The sequence below is a fragment of the Malurus melanocephalus genome, unplaced genomic scaffold (assembly GCF_030028575.1).
Source record: "Malurus melanocephalus ecotype Western Australia unplaced genomic scaffold, MMel_1.1 scaffold_399, whole genome shotgun sequence".
Classification (NCBI taxonomy): domain Eukaryota; kingdom Metazoa; phylum Chordata; class Aves; order Passeriformes; family Maluridae; genus Malurus; species Malurus melanocephalus.
In genome coordinates, this window is record NW_026623631.1 from 654,575 (window position 1) to 661,247 (window position 6,673).

General features: G+C 49.7%; 1 protein-coding gene across 2 annotated transcripts in view; it reads right to left on the reverse strand.

Annotated features, from left to right (window-relative positions):
- LARP1 (La ribonucleoprotein 1, translational regulator) overlaps positions 1-6,673 on the reverse strand; it is a 41,196-nt gene that overhangs the window by 33,802 nt on the left and 721 nt on the right. The window lies entirely within an intron of this gene.

The following is a 6,673-nucleotide window of genomic DNA, read 5'->3' on the forward strand; positions in this document are numbered from 1 at the left end:
CCCAGCCCCGTTCAGGCAGCCCCTCCCGGCCAGCAGGAAGGACACCCAGCACATTTCCGCCCCCTGTCCAGCTTCCCGATCACGCTTTAACTGCCGCGTGTGTCAAGGGCACGGGAGGTTCACAAGCCCGAGTCGAGCGCCCATTTCTCCCGTTCGTCCCCCTGCTGTCATGGTCACAAAGGGATCTCTGCAGACCCTGACAGAGATCAAACGAGTGATACTGAGGAGCACCGGAGATGCTTCTCCTGCAACACCTTCCTCATGGGCAGGGATGGCTCTCCTGAGCTCCATCAGACACCAGGGCTGCCTTGGGAAGCGAGTTGGGAGTGGAGAGAAGCACCTACCACAGCAGCAGGTTGCAGACCTGCTCCCAGCCACTTCAAGGGGTGTCCAGCAGGAAGCAAAGGTGCTTGCCCAGGAGCACAGGTCAGGGCAGGCTGTGCCCGCCAGCACATTGCAAGTGTCACACGTGTTCTGGAGGAACCAGAGTGACATTTTGTAGATCAAGAGAACAAAAGGCATTTGKGTCACCTCTGAGTGTCTGCAGAACCAGACTGAGCGGCATCAAGACCTCAGTCACACCAACAACCACCCCCATTGACCATTTCTAAAGCAAGTTAAGGTTTCCACCTGGCCTGTTGTGACAAAGCACCCAACCCAGCCAGGGCCACCATGGTCACCTCCAACACACCTTCAGTCTGYAGCAGAGAACTCTACCAAACCTTACGGTTTGTCACCACATAAAGGAACAGGGTGACTCAAACCCACAAAATAAAAATAAAATCACAACCACTGTAGAGCACTGAACCCTGCTGCGTGTTCCCACACAACGCTGAAATACATGGAAGTGTCAAARGAATCTTCTGCTCCTCAGGCAGCTTTGCTGCAGAAGGACAGTGAAGGTAACCCACTGATAAAGCAGGTATTATATCAGCCACTTCCCAGCCCTTCCTCCCTCTCCTTGCATGTCTCAGCAGAACATCCCCCAGCTTTAATGCTGCAGGAAGGGCTCTTGATCCYGGCAATATGCTCAGTGAATGTCACACCAAAGTAGGGCCAGATGAATCGCTAAGGATGGCTCCAGCAGCTCAACGAGCATCATCAGGCTGGTGCAACACTGAAACCAGCAGAGCCACAACACATCACTCACCAGTTTGCTCASGAAAGGCAATCCACCCACGAAGCCCCCAAACTGCAGCACAAATGCATGCTCTGATAGAGGAAAGTTCAATTAAGAGGATCTTCTGAGAACCTCCAATTACAAGATGAGTCTCCCTTTAGAAACATGTTGACACTTGACCAGAGTTTCCACAACCTTTCCCAAAAACAAAAGTTTATCTTGCACAGCATTAGAATTGCTATCAGCAAACCTATTTCTACCAAATGCCTCRTGCCAGTTTTTGCTCCACAGCTGCAGGACATTCGTGTGCACACCCACTCTCCTTTCTGCCAAGCAATCCAGACYGACCCTGACCCAAAACTTTCCTCACAAAGAAGTCTCGTAATTGATTTATTCAAGGCCAATTTCGGTTCCCATTTGTTCTGGTCACACATTAGCATGACTTAAATACACAAGTAGCTATAAGTTCTCCCAGCACTGCATTAACTTCCTTGAAGAGCTTCTTTTCCCTCTCCTCTGACCTCCTCAAATCATGMAACTGCATCATTTGATACAAGATATTCAGATTAACCAGTTATTCCAATSCAAGGAGATAAGTCATCCAGCTCCATTCAGGCCTCACTAACAAGGATCTGGACCAGCAGAACGAGTTTGGAACCAAAGCCCGGTCTCAAGTGATAAAAGGAACAAATGCAGACAGAGCTGGCCATGCCAGAGASCACAGATCCGCAGAGTGGATTCAGAGATCCACCCAGAGTTTAAGCCAACCTTAGGAGACAGCTTCTTGGCCATGAAAAGCTCCACCTAGACGGCACTATCACCATGGGAGAGTTTAGCAGGTATCACCAAGGTTGCATCAGCTACTTCCCCAAGCTCCCTGTGCACACAGCAAGCCAGGGATTTGACAGAGCCAGCAGTRTGGAGACTCAGGCCCTTGGTAGGAAGACAGCAAAGGCTTCACTGCCAAGATGACCAGAGGATAAGTAACACATTAAAGACCATAATGTAAATGCCTATCGCGGTTGGGAATGAACAAAGCTCACCAGTGCCAAATGGACTTAGGGTAAGAGCACCCATAATAACTGTAAGGGTTAAAACGTTCAACCTGGCCTGAACAGCAAGCACAGCTTTCCACTAAAAAGCCCATTCCTTATTTCACCAAACAAGCACAACCACTGAGGTAGTGCCGCAGATTTATTATAGGCTCAAGTATGTAAAGAGCAAACTAACTCCATCCAAGTCKGCATTTGGCATTGGCCTGAGGATAATTTCACACTGTTTGAGCGCAGCAAAAAGATTAGGTGTCATAATTTGGAAAGGAGAGTAGAGCATTKCAGCCCCAGTGCCCCCATTCCCAGCCCTGCTTTCTGGACTCGATCAGCCTTCACACCTGAACCAAGTCCTTCTGCTGCCCAATCCAGTGACTCACGACGCAATCCTGTTGAAAACCTTCATGGCACCATGAGCAATAGAAAGTCTAAAAGAAGAGTTGTGAGTGTAARGAGATGGTTGGAGAGAATCCTTCAGCAATGCTTTGGACCTGGCAGTCTGGAACTGGAGGTCGCAGCAGAAGCAGGCGCTRAAGCCCAGCAACCAGGGCCAGTGAGTCAGCTCCCAGGAGCTGCGCCGCATTCCCCAGCCTTCTCTTCCCGAAACAAACAGTGCAGAACAGGGCAAAGGTCCAGCACAAAGCTGAAGGGCAAAGGTATGCGGGGGAGGGAAAACACTAAGCCTCACGTTTTTTTTTGGAGCAACAAGTTCCAGTTACCCTCATMCTTCCCAGCAAGATGGGAAGACTTACTCAAACGTGAGTTGTGGGATCGGAACAAAACCATATTTTGGAGAGGAAACTTGGGGCGGTGGGGGGCAGGCCTCCTGCTGCGATAGCAGCTCTGTTGCAATAGCCAGAAGAGCTCCACAATTACATGCCACGACAGAGTGAGAGTTGCCCAACACTTTGGAAATAGGTGTGTGCAGGACTACCAAGCTGGATACCTGAGCAAGCAGATGTGCGTGTCTACTCTGAATGTGAAGAAATGCCAAAGGTAAAACAAGCTTCCCATCCATCTTATCTCCTGCACTGGAGGCTGGTTTCAAGGAAAGCCCTATGGGGAGTTAGTCAGCGAGGGGTGAGAAGCTAATGAATCTTCCCCTGCCTTCTCCTCAGTAGTGGTAGCCAARTCAGCCTCTGCTCGGGCATAAACCAACACACACTCTCTCTGAACAATAGTCAGCTCACCCCTGGTGCTTGCTGCTAGCAACGAAGGTGTGCCTTCTGGAAAGTACTGCTTATCCACCCAGCACGTCTGCCAAACAGTATGCAGGAAACTCTACTCAAGAAAGCAAAGYACCTCCTGCATCTCCACTAGGAAATATGCTGCTTTCCCTGGCTGAGCGCTTGCAAGGAGAATGAAAAAAGTTAGCGTAGGCAAAGCTCAGCGATTGCAGTACCGGTCATTAAAACCTACATGTTCTTACTTCCAAGATGTAAATGGCTTTAAAAATAAAGAAGTGCCAAGTGCCTTGATGCAACATTTCTTGAAATGCATCCAGCAGGTTTTCAAAATGGGGTGCTGTTAACACCTGTCCGCACCAATGCTTGCATCAGCATCAGCCCTGGTGCAGGGCACAGCRGAGGAGTACAACATGTTCCAGAAGGTCGAGCTGTCTTAACTGCAAGCCACACTTCTCATCTATAGAAGAATTGGAGAAAACACTTTGAATTTGGTTTATAGCCAGTAGTGCAAAGCTGGTTTTGCCAGAAAACGTTTCCTTCACTACCGCMGACACACACACACTACCATAATGTGTCAGTCAGGCTGCTGGCTGCATTTATTTACATGATAAGAAGAGAACATGTAATAATGAGGGCATGGTCACACAGACCTTGCTACTAGATCATTAAGAGAGTAAAAATGAAGCATCATTACAGCTCTGCAGCGTCCCTCACAAGCAGTCAGCAGTGTCAAGTACAAGCCCTGCCACAAAGGACAAGACCAYGTGTATCTCAGGACTCAAAGGATCCCTCCTCTGCTCTTTATATTTTGCACCTCAACTCTGAAACACACATGAATAAAAAGGTAACTTGCATATTGTCAAGACACGATCAAAATTTGCCGCTATACCACTCCAGCTGAACCTCAGCCTTCACTCACAGCATCAGCAGTATCACTGCTGTCTAACTAATGGCTGCCCCACTTACTGCCATGCTCCTGTACTTTTGGGAGGTTAAGCAGCAAGGAGACACTTTGCTTCAAGAGCCCTCCTTCCTGAAAAAGCAGAAACGTTTGCTCAAACAGCCTATAATATCACAGGCTTTACTGCCAGCCTCAAGCATAAAAATACTGCAGCAGGTAAGCAAGACACAAGCTTCTGAAGGTAATYCCTAAGCCATGAAAAAAGCACCATGTTCTTCAGCCCCTGATGCACTCAACTTGCCCAGCTGGGACGAGTAAAACAGTTCAAAACAACCTGGTGTTTTGACCACGTGGAGATGGATTTGTTAAGCTCTTCCCTATCGATATTCCAACACAGACAACAAAAACTTACCAAGACCTTCCAGGTGGCTCCGTTTCACCTGAGTTCAGTGCCTTTACTTTTTATAAGCACCAATTCCAACACAGGCCATTACAGAATGCGTGAACACCTAAGGAGAGGGTCTTGTCCATTAAATCTGCTCTACAGGTCTATAATTAATATAATCATTACAAAAAAAAAWTAGGCCTTTCAAAGCCTGTAAAACAAGTCATAGAGGGATTCCTTTATCTTTATTGAACTGTCTTCACTATGCTCCCTAGTCTTCTCGCTACCTCTGGCAGATCAGGGCTGGAAACATTTAGTATTGCACTGGGAACACTGATGGATTAAGAGCCAAGGCTTTGTAAGCTTTGCTGAGAAACCAAAGACTTCCAGTAGTGACTTTCCAGAGTTCAGCAGCTCTCAATCCATTGCAAGTGCATAAAAGAGGCACTTTACTTGGGTGATCCTCCTGGAGGTCACTWCAACTCACCTCACCAGCTGATTCCTTCACACAAATTCACGCTTTGGATCTTTTTTGGTAAGTATCTGCCAAAACAAATCCTCTACCCAATGAAATAAAGACACAACATGAGCCTGCAAACTCTACGAGAAGGTACTTGGGTGCAGGGCTGCCAGGCAAGGTCAGCTGCCAGCCTGCCTCTCGTGGGAGCTCACCAGCCGTGTTTATTTTACACGTTTTCTCTTCTGCTAATGAACAGGCAGCAAAAGAAACAATGCCCCAAGAGAGRAGAGCCAGGCAGCAGCACTGGGGGCACTGCTGGAACCAGTCGCTGCTGCCAAGCGTCCCAGAACACACCACTAACAAATTCCATTTTTTAAACACCTTTGGGAATAGCGAGACTGCACTGGGCCCAAGGACAGCTGTGAATGTTGCAGCATTACTCCTTACCCTACAACTGGGTGGACACCTAACGACACACTCTCACTCTCTCCCTCAAAAAACGACCGCAGGAGTTGCAAGGGCCCCCTGGTTGTGCTGGGCAGCTGCCTCGGCACTGCTGACTCTGACAAATCACACACCTTTGCAACTGACGGGCCTGGTAATGAATCTGGACACCCCTCGCACATGAGCCTCCAACAGGAACGTTCAATCTTGCAGTTTTGCATTTTTTGGTTCATTTCTCGGGATCGTTAYCTCAGAAGGCATCACAATAGAGTGCAACCTTAACACAAAGGAGCGATGGGGCCAGTTTTGTGTCATAACACACGAGGCGAATGCACACAGCGACGTTGTCCTGGATTTCCTTAAGCTTTGCTTATGTCYATGACTACAATGACAAACCACCAAACAATCCGAACACAGACTTCTACCCGGCACGATTAACTTGTCCTCTATACTTCCCATTAAAATGACAGCTTTYCAGGTGGAAATTGCAGAGCTGTCCATCTCCCAAAGATCAATAACTTTGATGAATCATCATGCTGGGCAGTAACAGTTCTTACAAAACACTGGCACGTACAGTAACTGGGAATCTGAGGTCACATCTGGCAGTGTGATTTCAGAGTTAACAGAGTCAGGTAGAAAAAGATTAAGTCTTTCCCAAACAAGACGCTTAGAGAAAACTTCTGTGTTTTCCTCCTACTCCCGATTCACTTGAAGCAGGTAGGAGGGGAGCGCAGCACCCATCCCGACAGGCGAGGAAATGGTGCTCCGCAGTTTCAGCCTTTGCTGACGACAGCAGCGGGTTACAAGCGCGAATTGGACAGCGCAGCCCCTCCGCTTCCCTTTTCGGGGTCCCCCGTTCCCCAGCCGTGCCCCTGACCCGGGGCAGCGACCGCGCCGGGCAGAGCGGCGCTCGGCCACAGCCCCCGGCCCCGCCGCCGCCATGAGTCGGCAGAGAAAGGCGGCGCGGCCTGCGCGGGGGAGCCGCGGCCGCGCACACGTGGGCAGGGCAGGCCGCGGCCCGGGGAAGGGCCCCCGCGGGGGCGGCGGGGCCGCGCTCCCGGGGGAGCCGCACGCCGGGAACCGACCACGTTGCCGGCGCTGCTGCGGCGGAATGCCGGGAGCGGGAG